This window comes from Humulus lupulus, chromosome 1, assembly GCF_963169125.1.
Source record: "Humulus lupulus chromosome 1, drHumLupu1.1, whole genome shotgun sequence".
Classification (NCBI taxonomy): Eukaryota; Viridiplantae; Streptophyta; class Magnoliopsida; order Rosales; family Cannabaceae; genus Humulus; species Humulus lupulus.
In genome coordinates, this window is record NC_084793.1 from 246,261,433 (window position 1) to 246,285,830 (window position 24,398).

General features: G+C 38.4%; 1 non-coding gene across 1 annotated transcript; it reads right to left on the reverse strand.

Moving 5' to 3' along the window:
- Nucleotides 1–23,052: 23,052 nt before the first annotated feature.
- On the reverse strand, nucleotides 23,053–23,159 carry LOC133813193 (small nucleolar RNA R71). The gene has a single exon (XR_009884231.1). It is a non-coding gene; the product is annotated as a small nucleolar RNA R71 (small nucleolar RNA).
- Nucleotides 23,160–24,398: the final 1,239 nt, after the last annotated feature.

Sequence of the window (24,398 nt, forward strand, 5' to 3'; positions counted from 1 at the left end):
CAATGAAATGGTTCTCAGGGTACGGGTCACCTACCAAGGAGAGAATGTTTGCCCACGGACGCTTTTGACGAAGATATTCAGGCATAGAGAGAGTTCCCTTCCACGCTGTTTGAATCTTTATCCAAAGTTCACCCATACGAGACTTGGAGTGGGCATCATAGAGGCCGTCGAGGCTGTGCCAAAGAGAAGCAGAAGAGTCACATTGTGATAGTTAGAATCCCGTGATCCGTAAGGGGAAAGACCGGGTAAAGCTGTGCAATCCCACACCGCCTGGGGAAGGTCAAGTGTGATGATTCTAAGACTGTGTAGGTATGGGACTACACAGTTGAAGAGGGCTTAAATAGATTGATGGGTACTACCTATATCAACAAGATGAATCTTCTTTTCGGTAGCCCATCACTTGAGAACTCCAAAGTTAAGCGTGCTTGACCTGGAGTAATCTCAAGATGGGTGACCTCCTAGGAAGTTTTCCCAGAAAGCGTGTGAGTGAGGAAAAAGCACGCTGGAAAGACTTGTGTTGGTTTGTAGGTCCAGTCGTCATTCTAGAAAGCAGCCATAGTGACGTTGGGTGTTACATATGGTATCAGAGCCTTGACCCAGCCGGAAGTGTGGCTGACGGGGACGTCGGGCCCGTAAGGGGGGGGGTGATTATGACAGTCAGAATCCCGTGATCTGTAAGGGGAAAGACCGGGTAAAGCTGTGCAATCCCACACTGCCTGGGGAAGGTCAAGTGTGATGATTCTAAGACTGTGTAGGTATGGGACTACACAGTTGAATAAGGCTTAAATAGATTGATGGGTACTACCTATATCAACAAGATGCATCTTCTTTTCGGTAGCCCATCACTTGAGAACTCCAAAGTTAAGCGTGCTTGACCTAGAGTAATCTCAAGATGGGTGACCTCTTGGGAAGGTTTCCCAGGAAGCGTGCGAGTGCGGAGAAAGCACGCTGGAAAGACTCGTGTTGGTTTGTAGGGCCAGTCGTCATTCCAGAAAGCAGCCATAGTGATGTCGGGCGTTACACACATCCCATAACCTTGGTGGCGATGGGCTCAGTCATCGAACCATATAGCCAGCCAAGGAGAAGTTGATCATGAACAATCCATTAGTCAAAAGCAGGGTTGATAGTAGGAGAGGAAGACAAACCAGCAGTAGCTTCAAGGAACTCATGGGGTTTTACCGTAGAACCACTGAGAAACCCATCAAGCTGATGACCACGAACAATGGTAGACACCATAGTTTTACAAATACTTAAGTTATTATGATCAAGTGTGAAGGCAAAGGGCTGGTTAAGAGTGTTGGTAAAGTGAGGAACAAAAACAGGAGGGGGAAGAGAAGTGGTAGAGGTTGCCGGGGAAGCTGAGTTGACCGCACTGTGAGCGGGGGCAGTAGGATTGCCGAAGTGAGGCGTTTGATCGTCATTACCATCGGTCAACATAGGGCAGCAATCAAAAAGACTCTGATACCAAGATTGAAAACATAAAAATAGGAAAGAAAATAGAGAAAACTTATTTTAAATGAATTTCTCAGCTTAACTTTGCTGCAGCTACATGAACTTTATTATATACTGAATTAGTAAATTACAAGCTCCACACAAGGGAGGACACGTATACAAAAGAATATACTAGAAGAATAATGAATCCTAACAACCCAATGATTACACAATCAACCGTACAAGTAAATGGCAGGTCATACAAATCAGGGACCACAATTCTGTTACAAAAATATTGAGAGGAAATTCATTTCTCAACATATGTCACTAGTTAGTGTGAGATTAGTAGAAAATTACACGGTTTGAGTCACTAGTTATTGTGAGATTAGTAGAACATTACTAATTTCGAGTCTTTAGGGCACTAGTAAGTGTGAGATTAGTAGACCATTACTCGTTTCGAGTCACTGTGTCACTAGTTAGTGTGACATTAGTAGAACATTACTCGTTTCGAGTATCTAAGGTACTAGTAAGTGTGAGATTATTACACCATTACTCGTTTTGAGTCTTTTAGTCACTAGTTAGTGTGACATTATCAGAACATTACTCATTTCGAGTCACTAGGTCACTAGTTAGTATGAAATTAGTATATCAATACTCGTTTTAAGTATCCAGGATACTAGTTAGTGTGACAGTAGTACACCATTACTTGTTTCTTTACATTATGTCACTAGTTTTGAAAGGAAATCCAGTCTATGAACGCTTTAGGAAGAAAGACCGGCCTAGTTTTGAAGGGAAAGCTCACCCTATGGTGGTAGAAGATTGGTTGAAGTTAGTAGAGCTATTTTTGACCATATGGAGCTGAACGACCATCAAAGGGTTTCATGTGCAGCTCACCTACTCAAGATGGATGCAAGGATATGGTGGGATGTGGTGAAACAGACTCGTGACTTGAACACTATGACCTGGGTAGATTTTGTTCAAGCGTTTGGCAAAAAGTATTACAATGCAGCTATATTGGAAACTAGGGTGGATGAGTTTGTGACTTTGGTTCAAGGGAACCTTTTCATTACCAATTTTCCTGAGAAGTTTGACAGGCTGGGTAGGTTTGCACTTGAAATAGTACCAACTGAGGCCATGCGGGTCCAAAGGTTTATGAAGGGACTTAAGCCTATGATTGCTAGAGGTGCTGAGGTGGTTAGTTACGCTGAGGTTTTGGATAAGGCACTTGAAGCAGAGTACTTGGAGGGCCGCATATGGAAGGACAATGCTGCAAGAAGGGAGGCCAACAGAAACAAGGGCTTTCATGAGGGAAACAAGAGGAAGGCTTATGAAGGATAGAGCCGTGGAAATGAAAATACGCCTAGACCTCCAACCACGAATGGCAAGAATCCCAACAATCATAACCACCACAACAACCGTAATAGTCACAACAATGATCGTAACTGCGGAAACCACCAGAATAATAAAGTTGAGCATCCCAACTGTCCTAAATGCTTGCATCGACATTTGGGGAAATGTCAGATCGACACCAACAAGTATTACAAGTGCGGTCAGACAGGCCATATGAAGAAAGATTGCCCACAGTGGAAAGTAGGAGCAGGGCAGTTGAACAATAGAAATCTGGTGCCAGCAAGAGGGTTTGCATTGATCCAAAAGGAAGTGGCCAATAGTAGCACCATTGTCACATGTCAACTCCCTATTTTTGGTATGATATGAAGAGTCCTCATTGATTCTAAAGTGACTCACTCTTATGTTGCTATGAATGAAATTGATAAAATGGGTTTGCCTTGTAAGCTATTTCAACGTAGTTTTAGTACCATGTTACCATCGGGAGACATTATGTCATCAACTAGGTCATTGCAGTCAGCTTTTGTAATAGTTGAGGGCAGAGAGTGCCCAACAGAGCTCATAGAGTTAGACATACCAGACTATGAAACTATACTTGGCATGGATTGGTTAGCCAAATATGGAGTAATGATAGTCTGTCGGCGAAAGATAGTAGAGTTCGGACCAAAGGAAGGAGAACTCTTTTCTTTTAAGGGAGAAGTGACATGATTTCATACACCCATTATATCGGCATTGGAAGCTCAGAACATGATGCAACATGGGTGTTCAACATATTTGGAAAATGTGGTGGATAAATCTAAGGAGACAGAGTTGGAACCAAAAAATATCCACGTTGTTTGTGAGTTTCCGAAAGTGTTTCCTGAGGACTTACCAGGTTTACCCCTGAACAAAGAAATCAAATTCGTGATCAAACTTGCACTAGAAACAACACCAATATCCAAAGTGCCCTACTGAATGGAACTTGTAGAGTTGAAGGATCTCATGACCCAACTACAGGAATTGTTGGACAAGGAGTTCATACGACCTAGTCATTCGCCATCACGGGCACCAGTTCTGTTTGTGAAAAAGAAGGATGTAAGTGTGCAAATGTGCATTGATTACCGAGAACTTAGTAATGTCACGATTAAGAACAAATATCCTTTGCCTAGGATAGATGACCTCTTTGATCAACTGCTTATAAATTGATCTACGATCCAAGTACCATCCGCTGAAAGTGAAGGAAGGAGATATTCCTAAAACAACTTTCAGAACTCGTTATGGACATTATGAGTTCCTAGTGATGTCTTTTGGACTCACTAATGTCCCAGTGGCATTCATGGACATGATGAACATAGTATTTAAGGACTACTTGGATAAATTCGTAGTGGTGTTTATAGACGACATCCTTATCTACTCCAAGATTAAGGAAGAGCATGAGGAACACCTGAGGTTGACGCTCAATGGACTACGAGAGAATTAACTATATGCTAAGTTCTCTAAGTGTGAATTTTGGTTGGAGAAAGTGACCTTCCTAGGGCATATAGTGTCCAAGAATGGAATAGGAGTGAATCCAGCAAAGATCAAGGCCATTAGAGTCTGGCCTTAACCCAAGAATTTCTCAGAGTTTCGGAGCTTCTTAGGGTTAGCGGGTTATTACTGGAAGTTTGTCAAGGGTTTTTCTAAGATTGCCACACCCTTGACCAACTTAACCCAAAAACACCAAAAGTTCACATGGATGGGGAAATGTGAAGAAAGCTTTCAGACTATGAAGGATAAGTTGATCTTTGCACCTATCCTTTGTGTTCCCACAGAGGGCGGGAAGTTTGTGGTGTATTGTGACGCATCTAAGAACGGTTTAGGTTGCGTGTTGATTCAGAATGGGAAGGTGGTAGCCTACGCCTCAAGGCAACTCAAGGACTATGAGCAAAGATATCCCACCCATGATCTTAAGTTAGCAGCAGTGGTGTTCGCATTGAAAATATGGAGACATCACCTTTATAGGGATAAGTGTGAAATTTACACCGATCACAAAAGTCTGAAGTACTTCTTCAGCTAGAAAGAGTTGAATATGAGACATCGGCGGTGGTTGGGGTTAGTGAAGGACTGCGATTGTGAGATTCTATACCACCCAGGCAAAGAGAACGTGGTGGCTAATGCATTGAGTAGGCGAGGACATGAGAGTGTCTCATATCTGAGCACAATAGAGATACCTTTGCGGAAAGAGATTATAAACTCCAGTATTGAGTTAGTAACAGGAGGCCTAGCAAACCTCACTCTACAGCCCTCCCTATTGGAACAAATTAGAGAAGGGAAGAAGGTGGATGAAGCCCTAATGAAGCAAAAGGCTTTGGTATAGGAAAGTGGTAGCGGGGACTTCACGATGTCCAATGGTGTGTTGCTGCGATATAAGAATAGGATCTGTGTGCCTAAAAGGATGATATTAAGACAAGTATTATGAAAGAGGCACATACAACACCCTATTCCTTACATCTAGAATCGACAAAGATGTACCAAGACATTAAAGTGTTGTATTGGTGGCCTAGAATGAAGAAAGATGTTGCTGAGTTTGTTTCTAGGTGCTTGACATGCCAGCAAGTGAAAGCAGAACAACAAAGGCCAGCCGGGCTACTTCAGCCTCTCTATGTTCCGGAATGGAAATGGGAAGACATAGCAATGGATTTTGTGGTAGGGTTACCTAGGACCACAAAACAACATGATTCTTCTTGGATTATAGTGGACAGGCTCACAAAGTCTGCCCATTTTCTACTAGTTAAGACCACCTACTCGGCGAATCAATATGTACAGTTGTATGTGAGTGAGATTGTGAGATTTCATGAGGTTCCAAAGTCAATTATTTCTAATTAAGGGCCAGTGTTCAATTCGAGCTTTTGGAAGGGATTTGAGAAAGCTATGGGTACAAAGTTGAAGTTCAGTACCACTTTTTATCCCCAGACCAATGGGCAATCTGAGAGGATTTAGATCCTACAAGATATGTGAGATGTTGTGCGTTGGACTTTTTAGAGTCTTGGAGTCGATATCTACCCCTAATGGAGTTCTCCTATAATAATAGCTATTAGTCCACTATTGGGACAACTCCTTATGAAATACTTTATGGGCGCAAATGTAGATCTCCCTTGCATTGGGATGGGGTTGGGGAGAAGCAAATTTTAGGCCTCGAGGTGGTTAGGGAAGCCAGCGAGGTGATTGAGAAAATTTGTCAAAGGATGATTACCGCTCAAAGTAGGCAAAAGTGTTATGTCAACCATAAGAGAAGGGACATCGAGTTTTCAGTTGGCGAGTTTGAGTTCTTGAGAGTCTTGCCAATGAAGGGTGTTATGCGTTTTGGGAAGAAAGGGAAATTGAGCCCGAGATTTATAGGTCCATTTGAGATTTTGGACATGGTTGGGAAAGTTGCGTACCACTTAGCACTGCCCCCAACACTAGTCAAAATGCATAATGTCTTTCATATCTAGATGGTTCATAAGTACATGTGAGATCCCTCTCATGTTCTGAGTTATGAGCCGTTACAGCTGAAGCAGGACTTGAGTTATGCCAGAGCGTATCATCGAAAAGGGAATCAAGGAGTTGAGATCCAAGAGGATTTCATTAGTTAAGGCCTTGTGGAAGAGTAACACAGAAAGAGAGGCAAAATGGGAGCTGGAGGAAGACATGAGAGAAAGATACCCTAAGTTATTTGTTTAGAAAGAATTTTGGGACGAAATTCCTTTTAAGGAGGGTATATTGTAGCGAAACAATTTTTATTAGTTTAATTAGTTTTGTGCTTTATTTTTATAAATTATTAAGTGTTAGGAAATTATTATTTTTAATTGTATCAATTGTTTGGTAGATATTATGTGAATTTAATTTTGTTAATTGTTTTATTTCATTATTTTAATTTGTAAATTAATGAGTTTTGGTTGTGTGCACCAAGGTACATGGTTAATAGAGATGCACCTGAGCACTTGTGTGTGTATGCATGTGCATTGTTGCATGGTGAGCATGCAATAATTTTTCCTATGCATAATTTTCTTTTTTATTTTATTTACTTAAGAAATTAAAAAGAAAATGAAAAGGGAAGAAATAGGGAGAGTGGCATGTGAGGCTAGTGGGAAATAATGGTGGAATTATTTCTATTTGGGAGAAGTAGAAAAAAGTAGGGAATCAAGGAAAATGGGGAAAGTAGTAGTAGTAGCAGCAGCAGCAGTAGGAGTAGGAGTAGGAGTAGCAGTAGCATTAGCAGTAGTAGTAGTTTAACCTATGGTTTAGAAATATTAATTTTATCATAAGGTTTGATTAATGAATATAGTCCAAAGAATATTATTTATTATAACCTAAGGTTTAGATAGAATAATTAAGAGCGTGACAGTTGTCACAAGCATGTTTATTAAGGATTTAAGTATTTTTGATGAATAGTTTAATTAAAAGAAAGATCTAGAAGCTCTAGAACCTTCCATTATTGGTTAGGGTCGTGTTTTACTCAGTCAAAGTAAGTTTTAATAAGTTTCAAATTATCCTAAAATGTGCAAAAACGTGTTTGAAATATCAGCGTATGCTGATATATCATAGATATAGGGGCCGATATATCGCCTATGATTGATACGGAAAACACGTCCAATTTGCACGAAGGAAACCACAGACCCTTGAGATCATGGTAAGGGCGATATATCACCTACCCTAGGAAATATACCGGCTTCAGTGGCCATATTTGAGTTGTTCTTAAAATTCTGAGATAGAAATAGCCTTCAACAACCTTGACTCGTTCCTGAACATTTTAGACCGAGTTCTGGGCGTCTGTTGAACAGATAATTCAAATTTATTCATTTTTAATCATTTATTTTTTCATTTTAAAGGAGTTAGTTTCACTCCTTGAACTCTATAAATAGGACCCTTCACCCAGCCATTCTATTCATTATTCAAGCACAATTTAGAGCCTTCAAACTGCTAAGTTCATTCTAGAGAGAAGCACTAGGGTTTGGGGGTTAAAGATTTCAAATCTAAAGCTTTTATAAACACTTGGGAAGTAAGTTTTTGAGTGATTTCGGTGTTCGAGGAATAGATCAAGGTTCTAAGCTATCCAAGGTATTCATTATCTTCAGGTTTAGTTCACTATAGTTTCTATTATTCTTTCATTTTTTTTCTTCAAATCCTAACTTGTGATAGTGACTTTTGGATAGGTGTTCAATTCCTTTGAAACATAAAGTTTTCGATAAGTTCTTATATCGATGGTTTAGAGCTTTTCTTCAACTTCATTTCTTTATAAACTTATGGTTTTCTTATGTTTGGTTTTAGGAGTTCCCAATCCCGCTCTTGTCTCCAATATTCTAGTTTTTGGTAAGGAAAATTGGGTAGTTTAGTATTATGACTTAGCTTATGTAGTTTATGATATAGTTTATGTTTGTATGACCTAACATTTTAGGTACAATAAAGGGGTAAGTGTGTCTGGACCTAAGGTGTCCAATGATGTATGACGGATTATGTCCAGTAGGCTTGGTTGCCTAAACTTTATGACGGACCTATGTCCGATGTATGACAGACTTTTTTCCAGGGCTTAATTGCAAACCATGTATAAACACTTATCTTTTTATTATATTTGTCTTGTTATTATACTTGTGATTATGATTTATGACTTATGACCTATGATCTATGACTTATGACTTAGAGTATGATTTATGACCTTGATTATGATTTAGAATTATGACTTAAAGTTATGATATGATCTAGAGGTTTGTGTTTGTATGACTCTTTTGAATTTATGTTATGTTTGATTATATGACTAACTCTTGTTTGTATTTTCCTTACTGGGCTTAGAATCTCACCCCTTATGATGTTGTTATTTTAGGCAATTAAGGATAGAATGGCTGATGGCGAGTGTGGGACCTAAGAGCTTCGTGATGTACTTGTGGGGACCATATAGTCGAGGAAGATCAAAAGGGCCTAATTATTTATTTTTATTAAAGAAAGTTGATTTAAAAGTTTTATTTAAATGTTGCTCATTTTTATGTTAAAGACAATTATTTTATTTTTGTAAAACCATGGATCCATGTATTTATTTACAAGTTTTTATTCAATAAAAGAGCAATATTTACGATTATGACCCAACATTGTGTTCTTGGTAATCTATGAGAAATTAGGGTGTTACAATTAATAGGTAAAATAAAGGGGATATTAAAATTGAGAATTTCCTTTCCCTTTCCTAGCTCTAGGGTTCGGTCATAAATGGGCTTTATATGGGGAGGATGAGAGCTTGAAAGCTCTTGGTGGCTGCCGACACTTTTAGAGAGAGAAGGACAGAAGAAAACATGAAGGAGGAAGAGAAGGAGAAGAGAAAGAAGAGGAGGCCAAGGCTAGGAATCCTAAGGTATGGGTTTAAGGTTTATAGCATTATTTATTTCCTCTTCTTCTTGATTCTAACAAGGCGAAATGATATGGAGGCTTGGGTTCGGCCTACACACACAAGGGTAAGGATATTTTTTCCCTTATTTTTTTATAAGAGTTGGTCTTGGTTTGTCTAATGATCTGGTGATCATGATAAGGTGTTGAAGATTAGCAATCAAACGGGGAAAATGACTTTAAGTTCGGCATTAGTTGTGCTTAAGGCGGGGGAGAACCTTGTGTTAGTTTTGATTTGATTTTTGGGCCTCGCCTATGTGAAGTATTGTATTAGAACTTGTTAGGGTTTATTGTATGTTTATGAATGTTAGAATGTTGTTATGAGTTTGAAATATTTATTTGGGGTTCCAATTGCCTATGGGTTTCAGCAAGGGAGATGGTCATTGATGATGTTGTTGTATCTTGGTTTATTCTTGTTCTTAGAAAGCATGTTAGAATTACTAGATGTTGTATTTTATTTTGAGATTTGATGCGTGTTTAGGCCTAAGTGTATGTTTTAGAGTTTATGTTGTTTTTTTTTTTTATATTCTTGTAAGCATGCAAAGAGATTTGAGTTGGTTGATCATGCTGTATAGGTTTCAGCCAACTAGAGGGAGTTGGGTTGTAATTGTTGTCTTTTTTTTTTTAATTCTCTTTTGATGTGTTGGATAAAAGCATGATAAAATTTGGAAATTGTTTTGTTAATTTTTTACGAGTATGATTTGACCAAGGGTATTAAAAAGGGTTTTAGTAATTTTTTGGTTCTATATTTTATTTTAAACCATTTAGTAATAAGCATATGGGTGATTGTAGTATTTTCATGTTATTGTGCTATATAGATTTCGACCATAAGTTTTTATTGTGGTTTGGAGTTGTTTTGATTTTTGTTGTTGTTAACTTTGCATGCTAATTGTACTATAAGGTGTCCAAAATGTAGAAAACATGTTAGGGTAAAATGTTAAATTGATAAAAGGAATTATATGCATTGTTTAAACATGTTAGGTGATTTTATGCTTGCTGTTTTTTTTTTTTTACTTTTGTGATGGTAATGGTAAATAAATATTCTTAAAATGCACAAGAGAAGCCTCAAAATGATGTTTTGATTTATATAAATAAGAGACATTTTATTTCACATGATAATAGGCTTTTATTCAAAATAAGCACATGCAATATTTTTTATATATTTTGTGAGAGAAAATATAGTTTTAATTCAATTAAGTGATTTTAATAAAATAATGTGCTTCCTGGAATTTTTGGTTTATTAAGAGAAAATGTCTTTTAAATAAGATAAGTAAAATATGTGCTCAAATAGATTACGTCTTAGATTTTATATATGATAAATGTGTTTTTTCCACATTTTAAATATGTATTTTCTCATTTATAATTATGCAGTTTTTTTATGATAAGTAGAATTATTTTTCAAAAGGTGATCAAGAAATTCATTTAGTAATTATAAGTAACTACAAATTTTTATTTAATAATAAATGAGATCATTATTTTATGAGAAATTAAAAGCTAATGAATTATTTTAGTAAATTAAATTTTTGTAATAATATTTTTGAATGACAAATATGTGGTTAAAAGAAATGATGATGTAATAATTAAGTGGTAAATTATTTTGGCTTGCTGAATTTTTAAGAAAGGGCAATGAAATGAGCATGTAGAAATTATCGACTTTAAATGTTAAATTTTAAGAACACTCCCACATATGCATGTTACATGCCAGTGTATTTTTACGTTCAAACATATGATTTTTTTTGTAACCATGAATGATTGATTGGAAGAATTAGGATTATTCTTTTATGATTTTATGTGGAATTATTGTATGTTTGTAATCGTAGTGCAACTTGTGCCATGTGTGCATGGCCCATGAACACACAAGGTATGTATGTTGGGCATGTGTATTCTTACGTGATTTTAAAGATGAACATTTGATTATGATTATAGGCTCGAGGTGACGTATTCACACTTTACTTTGCTTGGATTGAGGTAAGGAAGTTAGATAGAATTTTCTATATATTAGCCTATGAAAGGTATGACTTGTTATGTTGCAAGAAATAAACTGTTATGGAAAGTGTAAATTCTACGTTTTGATATGCCATGATAAGTAAAGTGTTATGAAAAATGTAAATTCTATGTTTTGATATGTTATGACAAGTCAAGTGCTATAAAATGTGAAATTTCTATGTTTTGATGTGAACTGTGACACATGTGCTTGTATGATGAATGAATGAAAAGGTTGCGAGCGTGCTGAACGCGACACAACATATAACTCCATTTTAGTGTCATTTTAGGATGTATTTTGTGGTAATCTTGAGTCTTTGTGTTTGTTTTTTGCAAGATTACGTTTGTGTTTGTCTTTGTTGTAGGTCGGTGCTTTGAATCATTTACTAAACGTGAAAAAAAGAGGAAATTGTGGAAAAATGGAGCTTTTGGTGGTTGTTCGACTCAAATTGGCGTTAAGGATGAGTTATAAGAAGTTTTAGATGAAGGAAGGATTTGGAAATGTCAAAATAAGAAACAAAATAGAATTACAGTCACGGCATGTGCTTAAGGGTAGCGGCTCTAGGAAAGTCAGAGGCTGCATAACCTGCTGAGAGGAATTGGAGCCGCGACTTGGTCAAGAGAGTCACGACGATAGAAGAAACAGAGGCAAATCCAGGAGGCACATGGAGAGGCGGGTTGCGACCTGGTGAAGAGGGTCGCGGCACCTGTAGATCTTGACGAATGGTGAAGTGCTTAAAAAAGACACGGGTCGCGACCTAAGAAACGCCAAGTCACGGTCCGCCTTTGAAAAAAAAAACAAGAATTCATTTTTTTGGTATGAATTCAAACTTTAGGTTTAAATGAGAATGAGGTCTGATTTTTTATTACGAATTTTTGAGAGCAAATATGATTCTGAGATATTATTTTCTGCAATTTCATATTTTTATGGATAATTATTTTGTTGTTTTAGTCATGCCTGATATGAACTAAATCCTCTATCTAGGGGTTAATGTAGTCGCTTGGATTTCTATTGAATTTTATTACGATGTTCTATTGATTCTTCTTCTTTATTCTAATCTATATAATGTTTGCCTAATGCTAGTAAATACTTGATCAATATCTAATTGATTTATGATTTTATTCAAAATTCGAAAGATGCAAATTGAATATGCTATCGTTATATAGACATATGTTACATATTGGACGAAAGTACCTGTATGACTTATGTAGCAATTAGGTTTCTATGCTTAATTCCTGCTATGTGTTTAAGTTTATCACAGAGATGTAGAAAACCTACATATAGGTTGAGATCTTATATCTCGAAAAAGAATAAGAATCTATTTTTATTAACTTGCTATTAGAATAGGAAGAAGAGATTTAGAACTGATTAGTAAAATTAATAGAATTAAAAGTTTATGAAGTTAATACCCAGGGTTTTTAATTATTGAATCAATCTTTATCATTGCAAATCTTATTTCAATTTTAAGTCTTAATTTAAAAATCTTTCTATTTTCGACAACCAAATAGAAATTTAAAAGCAATTATTGGTAATTGGTTGATAGTCCTTGTGGGAACAATACTTTACTTACTATTTTATTACTTGAATCGATTGTGTATACTTGCACATCATATTTTAGCGATCAAGTTTTTGGCGCTGTTGCCGGGGACTTATATCCAATATCAAAATTAATTGTTTTTTTGTTCTACTTTGGTTTTTACTTTTTGTACTCATTCAGATTGAGGCTGTAGTGTGTTTCAGGAATTATTGGTATATGCGACGAAGTAGACAAAATGAACTCATACCGGTAGATCTTGAACTTGAAAGAATGTGTAGACAAAACTGACAGATAAAGAAAAGGCTGGATTTTTCCATGGCTAAGAATCAAGGAAATGCAGCAAACAATGCTGCTAATGTTAATAATTTCCCAAATAATGCAGAGGTCCTAGTGGAACGAGGATGAAGGACGCTTAGAGACTATGTACTTCCTACTGTCATAGGAGTGCATTCATGCATTAGACACCCTGCTATTGCTACAAATAATTTCGAGATTAAGCCACCAATATTACAAATGGTGCAGTCTATTGTTCAGTTTGGTGGGTATCCCACATAAGATCCAAATTTGCACATAGCCAATTTCTTGGAGCTATGTGCAACATTTAAGATGAATGGGGTGAGTGACGATGCGATTAGACTCAGATTATTCCCATTCTCTCTACGAGACCGGGCGAAGAGTTGGATAATTTCATTACAAGCTAATTCTATCAAAACTGTAATGACCCAACTACTCTAGACTTTGGATCATTAACGAAAACTATACATAGACCCTAATCTTTAATAGACCTTACAAGTGAAAAAGATCATACTTTATTAAAAACTTGTAAGAACCAATGTTAAAACTTACATAACTCAAAGCAGGATATGGGATCCCATTGTTTTAAAAAGAAAACATATCTTAATTGAAATGAAAAGAGATTACATAAATAGGTGAGGAAAAATACACATAAACCATAAATAAAAGACCACATCCTCGAAATCGAACTCTCGACTCCTTGAATCCATTCATCACCGATACACATTCTCCCAAGCATCCACGAATCTTTCCCGCCACTATAGCTATTTTCCTGCACATATAAACAAAAAGGAATGAGCCTAATGCCCAGCAAGGAAAATGTACCACATAGTTCATATACATAAATTTCATATGAAACATAAAAAAAAAACATAACATAACACTTATATCATACACATACTATAATGGCCATTATTACTTGGGGTCCCATAGACTAAACAAGTCATATGCCCATTAGATTAGTGGGGTCCTACTAGCTAAGTAGGTCATATGCCCATAATCTGTTTGGGGCTTGTTAGTCATATGGGTCATATGCCCAAGCCTACATACATACATATCATAACACATTTCATAACATAAAAACATAAGATAACATAAGCATATAACATATAGATTCTATCCTATTTTCCTTACCAAAATACCGGTATAAGAGGACAGAGGTGGGCCTTTGGAACACTCCTAAGAACCATTTGAAAAAGAGTGAGTATAGAGAAGAAGAGAATTGAAAGGAATGGAAGGACTAAACCATTGAGAAAATACTTACCAAAAACTTATGTGTGAGTTCTTAGATTTCCTAACCAAAATAAGAATAAGGTTAGAATAAGTAGAAGACTATGAGAACTTTTAAAGAAAGAGTACAGAAACGAACTAGAGTTTGGGTTACCTTGAAGACTTGTAAGACCAATCTAAACCTCGAACCGAAATACTACAAATCCTTACTTTCCCAAGTGTTTGATAAGCTTATGATGATCAAGCTTATGATTTCCCCACCCAAGTGTTTACACTCTCACACTCACCTAGCAACTTGCAGCCTCTGAACTTAGAGCAAAAGATGAATAATGGATGGGTACTAGGTCCTATTTACAGAGTTTAGGAATGAAAGGATCTTAATTTAACTTGAATAAAAATAATGGCTCTTTAGGTGAAAATGATTTGAATACTCGTTCAGCAGAGGCTGAAGACTCGTTCAAAAAGGTGCTGGACTTATCAAAAGGTTGAATGGTTGAATGGAAAACAAATTCAAAAGCATTCAAAATATGCTGAAGGAGGCGATATATCGCCCCCTATAGGCGATATATCGCCTGGACCATTATGCCCGAGGCAAACGTGCATCGTTTCGTGTTTTCCGCATCTATGTGCTGCGATATATCGCCCCCTATAGCTGCGATATATCGGCATTCGCTGATTATTTAAACACAAAATTACACATCTTTAGCTTAATTCAAAATGAGTAAACAACCTTGACTAAGCCCTCAAACGTATTCAAAGCTGCTGACTGACCTTAGAGCATTCAAACTTTACCCTTATTAAATTAAATCCTCAAAATACTTAATCCTTAATCACCCATACATAACATGTGCTTAAAATCCTATTGGTTCTTATCTAAACCTTATAGTATAATAAATATTATCCTTAATATCAGCCATATTAATCAAACCTTAGGTTAACATTAATATTCTTAAACTATAGGTTAAACTTAGAAAATCTACAAGTACTACTATGAGTGTCCAAATAATTCCCGGTCTGAACCAAAAATCCACAGTCATAAAGATAATACTACAAATACTATAATACTACTATCTAACTAGCTAAGTAAAGTTCTTGGACTCTACAATTTTCCCCTAATAAAAAGAATTTCGTCTTCGAAATTTACTTACCAAATAATTCCGGATACCGGCCTAGCATGTCCTCCTCCAACTCCCACGTTGCCTCTCGTTCAGAACTATTACTCCATAGGACGTTGACTATAGGAAAGCTCTTGGATCGTAACTGCTTCATCCCCCTATCTAGGATGCTAACCGGTCGCTCCTCGTAACTTAAGTCTTTCTGGAGTGCTATTGTATCGTACTTGAGGACGTGAGATGGGTCTAACACATATTTGCTTAACATCGAGATGTGGAACACGTTGTGACTATCGGCTAGTGCTGGCGGTAGGGCTAGTCTATACGCAACTGGTCCCACTTTGTCCAATATCTCAAAAGGACCTATGAATCGGGGACTAAGCTTGCCTTTCTTCCCGAACCGCTTGACACCTTTCATAGGAGATATCTTCAGGAAGACTTGATCTCCAACTTGGATTTCCACATCGCATCGCTTGGCATCCGCATAGCTTTTCTGACGGCTTTGAGCAGTAAGCATACGCTGTCTAATAAGCGCTACTGCTTCTTGAGCTTGTCTAACAGCTTCGGGCCCTAGAAGCTGCCTTTCTCCTACCTCGTCCCAGTGCAATGGTGATCGGCACCTTCTTCCATATAGCAACTCATAAGGTGCCATCCCGATCGTTGATTGGTAGCTGTTGTTGTACGAGAACTCAATCAGCGGCAAGTACTTGTTCCATGATCCTCCGAAATCAAGTACACACGTGCGTAGCATATCCTCTAAAATCTGAATCGTACGCTCGGACTGCCCATCTGTCTGAGGATGAAAAGCTGTACTAAGGCTTAACTTTGTACCCATAGCTTGCTGTAAACTCCCCCAAAATCTCAATGTAAACACTGATCCTCTATCTGACACTATTGTCTTGGGGATTCCATGCAACCGCACTATCTCTTGGATGTAGATGTCTGCGTATTGGTCTGCCGTGTATGAAGTTCTAACAGGCAGGAAATGAGCCGACTTGGTTATTCTATCTATTACTATCCAAGCGGAATCATGATGCTTATTCGTCTTTGGCAGACCCGTCACGAAGTCCATAGCTATATCATCCCACTTCCATTCTGGTACGCTAAGCGGTTGCAATAAACCTGCAGGCCGCTGATGCTCTGCTTTCACTTGCTGGCATATAAGACACTTAGATACATACTCTGCTATGTCCTTCTTCATCCCTGGCCACCAGTAGATTGCCTTGACGTCATGAGTCATCTTAGTAGACCCTGGGTGAACTGAGTACGGGGTAGCTTCTTCTAGGATCGTCTTCTTAATACTTTGATCATTTGGCACGCATACCCGATCCTTATATCTCAATAAGCCTTGGCTAGGTATTGAGAAATCTGTAGTCTTGCCTTCTCTGACTGCATCCATATGTGCTGCTAGCGTGTCATCATGTCTTTGACCAATCCGTATGTCCTGTAGCAGATTCTATTGGATAGACAAGTTAGCCAGCTTGCCTATAACTACTTCTATTCCGGCACTGATCAGCTCCTGCTGTAGCGACTTTTCTATTCCGGCTAAAGCTGCTAAATTCCCATAACTTTTCCTGCTAAGTGCATCAGCAACTACGTTCGCCTTCCCCGGGTGGTATAGGATTTCGCATTCGTAATCCTTTACTAACTCCAACCACCTGCGCTGCCTCATGTTGAGCTCCTTCTGAGTAAAGAAGTACTTTAAACTCTTGTGGTCCGTATAATTCTCGCACCGTTCTCCGTAAAGATAATGGCGCCAGATTTTTAACGCAAAGACCACCGCTACCAACTCCATATCGTGAGTTGGATAGCGCTGTTCATACTCCTTTAACTGTCGTGAGGCATAGGCTATCACCTTGTCATTTTGCATTAGTACGTAACCCAATCCTTGCTTCGATGCATCGCAGTAGACAACGAACTTATCGTTGGATGTCGGTACACTGAGTACTAGTGTTGAGCAAAGCTTATCCTTAAGCAACTGGAAGCTTGCTTCACACTTATCGTTCTAGTTAAACTTTTGTTGCTTCCGGGTCAGGTTGGTGAGCGGAGTGGCTATCTTAGAAAAGCCCTCTACAAACTTCCTATAATAACCTGCTAGCCCTAGGAAGCTTCTTACTTCAGATGCGTTCTTTGGTCTGGGCCAATCCTTCACGGCCTCTACCTTTGATGAGTCTACTGCAACTCCATCTTTCGATATAATGTGCCCGAGGAACGCCACTTGCGAAAGCCAAAACTCGCATTTCTTGAACTTGGCGTACAGTTGATGTTCCTTCAATCGCGTCAAAATCAACCTCAAATGTTCCTCGTGCTCTACTTCATCCTTGGAGTAAATTAAAATGTCGTCGATAAACACAACGATGAATTTATCCAAGTAGTCTTTGAAGACCCTATTCATTAAGTCCATAAACGCGGCTGGTGCGTTAGTAAGACCAAAAGACATAACCAAGAACTCGTAATGTCCATAACGAGTCCTAAAGGCTGTCTTAGGAATATCTTCTCCTTTTACTTTGAGCTGATGATACCCGGACCGTAAATCGATCTTTTAAAATACAGTCGCGCCTCGGAGTTGATCAAACAAATCATCAATCCGAGGTAGCGGGTACTTGTTCTTAATCATTACTTTGTTCAACTCACGATGGTCTATGCACATCTGCATACTTCCGTCCTTCTTCTTCACGAATAGTACCGGAGCTCCCCATGGTGAATGGCTTGGCCTAATAAAACCCAAGTCTAGGAGTTCTTGTAGCTGCGTCTTTAACTCCTTGAGTTCCGTAGGTGCCATTCGGTATGGTGCCTTAGAGATAGGCTCGGTGCCTGGTACTAATTCTATCGTGAAGTCTATTTCTCGAGTTGGTGGCAATCCTGGTAAGTCATCGGGAAATACCTCTGGAAATTCTTGTATAACTCGGACATCTCCATCCTTAAGTGGCGTCTCCTTTTCCACGTTTGTGATGTTGGCTAAGAATGCTTGACATCCTTTCTCCATCATTTTCTGAGCTTTGAGAGATGACACTAACGGCGTGCGTAACCCTGCAGCTTGTCCCATGAAGCATAGTCTCTGGCTGTCAGGAGTCTCGAACATCACCTTCTTGCGTTTACAGTCGATGGTTGCGCCATGCCGTGCTAGCCAATCCATGCCTAGTATCACGTCAAAGTCCTTGATCACCAGTTCTATCAGGTCTCCTTCTAGTTATATGTCCTCAATCTTGATCGGTACGCCTCGTACTATCTGTGATGATAGAACTACTTTGCCCGAAGGCAACTCGGTTACAAACCTAGTTCTAAATCTTTCACAAGGTTTGCCTAGTTTTTCTATCATTCCTAACAAGATATACAAGTGAGTGGCTCCCGAATCAAATAATACATAACATAAGTTATTGAGGATAGAAACCTGACCTGTGACCACCTTGTTGCTAGCATCAGCCTCTCCTTGGGTTAAGGCAAAAACCCTAGTAGGATCCATCTTTTCGTCCTTCTTCCCTTCTGGCTTCTGCTGAGGACAATCTCTTTTGCGATGCCCTTCCTGACCACAGTTAAAGCATTCCTTGGTGTTTGCGCGACATTCTCCAGGATGCTTCTTCTGACACTTAGCACATGGCGGGTATTCTACGTAGCCCGGCCTATTTCCTCCATTATTCGTACGTGCCTTCTTATCGCTGTTGAACTTCTTGTTATCCGGATGCCGTTTTTTCTGGCCGTTACCGTTGTTGCTGGACTGATTGTTGCGATTATGGTTGTTGTTGTTCCGACTGGCCTGAGGTTGGCTCTGCTATCTAGGTTCAGGCTTACTGGCTTCTTCTTTGCTTACATTGGCCTGCAACCTTTCTACTTCGATTGCCGTCTCAAGAACGTCGGCATATGTAGTGTTCCCCAGGTTTGCTAGCTTAACCCCCATCTCGATCTTCGGTCGAAGTCCTCTAACAAACTTGTTCACCCTCAAAAAATCAGTTGGAACCATCTCAGAGGCGAACTTGGCTAAGCGGTCAAACTGACGAGCATACTCTGCCACTGATAAATTACCCTGCTTCAAGCTGGCGAACTCCTCAACTCTCGTAGCGAGTACAGCCGAATTGTAGTACTTCTTGTGGAAGAGCTCCACAAATTGGGTCCATGTCATGGTGGCAGCATCATGAGATTGTTGGACCAAGTCCCACCATATTCTGGCATCCTTCTTGAGTAATGACGAGACGCAGGATATGCGGTTCGCATTACTGAGATTCATGTGCGTCTTAATTGGCTCCACATTCCTTAGCCACTCTTCTGCCTCAAAGGGGTCTGTAGTCCCTTCGAAGTTTGGAGCGTGCTGCTTGCGGAACCTCTCATACACTGGCTCCATATTCGGTACTGGATACGGCGCGTAACTCGTCATTAGCCATCCCCCATATGGACCAACTTGTTGGGGTGCTGGGGCCATTTGCTGTGGCTGCGACTGCGGCTGCGGCAGAGGCTGAGGCTGAGTTTGAGCCTGTTGGCGTTGTTGCTGCAAAATTTCCTCGACTTGCTGCCACAGTCTGGCGATCTCCACGGTGTTGTCAGTTGGTGGTGCCGGCGTGTTGCGGCAGGCGGTAGCACGCACTCCCCTTCAGCGAACTGGAGGGACATCATTGGTCGCTGGAACAACGTTGGAGGCGTTTCTGTTGGTGCGTACGGATCTTCGGAGTGACATCGTAGCAGAGTTCTAACAGTTGAAAGAAACATGTTAGAACTTTTCCTAATAGGTTCTAAGGCAAAAACTTATTCTAAAACAAACATATCTCGGACCTATTTATTATGACTTCTTATGAAAAAATTATATAAGTATTTATTTATTATTTAGAATGGGTTTCTATACTTAGAAAAACAAGTCATCTTTATTTTCTAAGTGTGTTTCTAATCATCCTATATGACTTAATTCTCAGGCTCGAAACTTATCTTTGTTCCAAAGTTAACCATATTGACGGAGGGCTGGGATCAGTAAAATCGTTCCCACTACTATGGCCCCCTAACTCTCAATAAGGAAACTTGGTTCATTGATTTGTATCCACCCTCACCGAACTTAGTCATTATTCATTTTGTTTATTACTTATTATGATTACGAAAATAAAATCAAACTCATACATGATAATAAAATAGCATGTTATTCATTTGGAAAAAAAAAAATTTCACTTATTACAATCATAAAATAAAGAAAGAAATAAAACAAACAATGAAAACTACTATTCTAAAAATCGGGATCTTCTACATCCGATCCTTCATCTAGCATATCATCATCTATCTCCTCATAATCATCATTGTCATGTGCATCAAAATGTCCTCTAGGAAGGTTTGTGAGAATCCTATGTTTTTGCTCATTTGTGAACTGAAACTCGAATTTTGCAGTGAACCTAACTAAGAGGAAATAATATCTCATCGCTAATGGCAGTTCATCCTCATCATTCATTGTTTCCCATATTTCTTCTAAGGCTGCTATTACAGGATGGAAATCTTTAAATAGCCTAATTATTAATACATATTGTTCCGTTGACCTCAACATTATTTGCTTAGACTCTTGAAGGTGGCCTATCTCTTTGTGGAACAAGAGCAATCTTCGAGTGATTCTTTCTAGTGCTCCTACAGTGTTTCTTGGCTCCCTTATTCTTTTTAAAGCCTTAATGGCTCGGATATCTTGATAGGTTAAAGCTCTGTTCATACTTAACTGAAAACATAAACACTAAAGTTGTTAGCTATACACATAAGCAAAATAACTATAACTTAAATACTTACTTGGCGGTCAGATTCAAAGCTTTTGAGTGTGTGTATCGAGGAGAACTTCATGCGAAGGAACCGTTGCTCTGATACCAACTGTAATGACCCAACTACTCTAGACTTTGGATCATTAACGAAAACTATACATAGACCCTAATCTTTAATAGAACTTACAAGTGAAAAAGATCATACTTTATTAAAATCTTGTAAAAACCAATGTTAAAACTTACATAACTCAAAGCAAGATATGGCATCCCATTGTTTTAAAAAGAAAACATATCTTAATTGAAATGAAAAGAGATTACATAAATAGTTGCGGAAAAATACACATAAACCATAAATAAAAGACTACATCCTCGAAATCGAACTCTCGACTCCTTGAATCCATTCATCACCGATACATATTCTCCCAAGCATCCATGAATCTTTCCCGCCACTATAGCTATTTTCCTGCACATATAAACAAAAAGGAATGAGCCTAATGCCTAGCAAGGAAAATGTACCACATAGTTCATATACATAAATTTCATATGAAACATAAAAAAAAAACATAACATAACACTTATATCACACACATACTATAATGGCCATTATTACTTGGGGTCCCATAGACTAAACAAGTCATATGCCCATTAGATTAGTGGGGTCCTACTAGCTAAGTAGGTCATATGCCCAAGCCTACATACATACATATCATAACACATTTCATAACATAAAAACATAAGATAACATAAGCATATAACAAATAGATTCTATCCTATTTTCCTTACCAAAATATCGGGATATGAGGACAAAGGTGGGACTTTGGAACACTCCTAAGAAACATTTGAAAAAGAGTGAGTATAGAGAAGAAAAGAATTGAAAGGAATGGAAGGACTAAACCATTGAGAAAATACTTACCAAAAACTTATGTGTGAGTTCTTAGATTTCCTAACCAAAATAAGAATAAGGTTAGAATAAGTAGAAGACTATGAGAACTTTTAAAGAAAGAGTACAGAAACGAACTAGAGTTTGGGTTACCTTGAGGACTTGTAAGACCAATCTAAACCTCAAACCGAAATACTACAAATCCTTACTTTCCCAAGTGTTTGATAAGCTTATGATGATCAAGCTTATGATTTCCCCACCCAAGTGTTTACACTCTCACACTCACCTAGGAACTTGCAGCCTCTGAACTTAGAGCAAAAGATGAATAATGGATGGGTACTAGGTCCTATTTATAGATTTTAGGAATGAAAGGATCTTAATTTAACTTGAATAAAAATAATGGCTCTTTAGGTGAAAATAATTTGAATACTCGTTCAGCAGAGGCTGAAGACTCGTTCAAAAAGGTGCAGGACTTATCAAAAGGTTGAATGGTTGAATGGAAAACGAATTCAAAAGCATTCAAAATATGCTGAAGGAGGCGATATATCGCCCCCTATAGGCGATATATCGCCTGGACCATTATGCCCGAGGCAAACGTGCATCGTTTCGTGTTTTCCGCATCTACGTGCTGCGATATATCACCCCCTATAGCTGCGATATATCGGCATTCGCTGATTATTTAAACACAAAATTACACATTTTTAGCTTAATTCAAAATGAGTAAACAGACTTGACTAAGCCCTCAAACGTATTCAAAGCTGCTGACTGACCTTAGAGCATTCAAACTTTACCCTTATTAAATTAAATCCTCAAAATACTTGATCCTTAATCACCCATACATAACATGTGCTTAAAATCCTATTGGTTCTTATCTAAACCTTATAGTATAATAAATATTATCCTTAATATCAGCCATATTAATCAAACCTTAGGTTAACATTAATATTCTTAAACTATAGGTTAAACTTAGAAAATCTACAAGTACTACTATGAGTGTCCAAATAATTCCCGGTCTGAACCAAAAATCCACAGTCATAAAGATAATACTATAATACTACTATCTAACTAGCTAAGTAAAGTTCTTGGACTCTACAAAAACATGGGAGGAGTTAGCCCAGAAGTTCTTAGCAAAGTTTTTCCCTCCAGCAAAAGCTGCAAAGTTGAGAGGGGAAGTTAATAATTTCTACCAGATAGAAGGGGAATCATTGTATGATGCATGGGAAAGATTTAAAGAGTTGTTACGGAAGTGCCCACATCATGGTATAGAGAAGTGGATGCTAGTCCATAATTTTTATAATGGGTTGAATGGTACTACTTGTACCATAAAAGATGCTACAGCAGGAGGTGTGTTCATGAGCAAGAGTGCTAATGAGGCGTATGAATTGCCAGAGGAGATGGCAATGAATAACTACTAGTGACCAATTGAAAGGGGACAAACCAAGAAGGTGGATGGTATGATTGAATTGGATGCTATTTCCTTGCTTACAATGCAAGTGGCAACTTTAATGAAGCAGTTACAACAGAGCAGCCTATCAGCCCAAACCATGCAAATACAGAGTTTATGTGGGGCATGTGGGAGTGCTCATCCATTAAATTAGTGTCCTGCCATGGATATGAGTAATATACCTATGGAACAAGTTCAAGCTATAGAAAATTTTCAAAGACCAACCAACAACCCCTTTTCAATGTCATATAACCAAGGGTGGAGGAATAATCCTAACTTCTCATGGACAAATAATCAAGCTGCACAACAACCTTTCCCTCAAAGTCAGCCACAATACCCACCTCCATAGCCACAACCACATCAATCAACACATATGAAACAACCTGAAGCACAATCTGATGTATTGAACCAGTTCATGACAGAAACCAGGGCATCTATTAGAAGTTTGGAGACTCAAATGAGGCAGTTGGCTACATTTGATGAAAAACCGTGCTTAAGGGAACTTACCAAGCACTACTGAGGTAAACCCAAAAGAGCAGTACAATGCAATATCCTTGAGGAGTGGCAAGGAGTTAAAAAAGCCAAAAGTAGCTGATAAGGAGACATAGTTAAGTGGGTCTAATGTTACTGAGAATTTAGAGAAGCAGCCTGAAATAAGCATAGATCACCATATCCTCAGAGGCTTCAAAAGAATAAGATTGACAAGCAGTTTTCAAATTTTTTGGATATCTTTCGAAAGATACACATTAATATCCCGTTTGCTGAGGCACTTGAACAAATGCCAAGTTATGTTAAGTTTATGAAAGAAATATTTGTCAAAGGAAAGGAAGCTAGGGGAGTATGAGACAGTGACACTTACTGAGAAGTGCATTGTGATAATTCAAAAGAAGCTACCAGCCAAGCTTAAAAGTCCTGGTAATTTCAATATTCCATGCTCTATAGGGGGCTCAGTGGTGACAAAAGGTTTATGTGATTTACGGCCAGTGTGAATCTAATGCCTCTATTAATCTTTCATAAGTTGAATTTGGGAGAAGCTCGGCCTACTACCGCGCCTTTGCA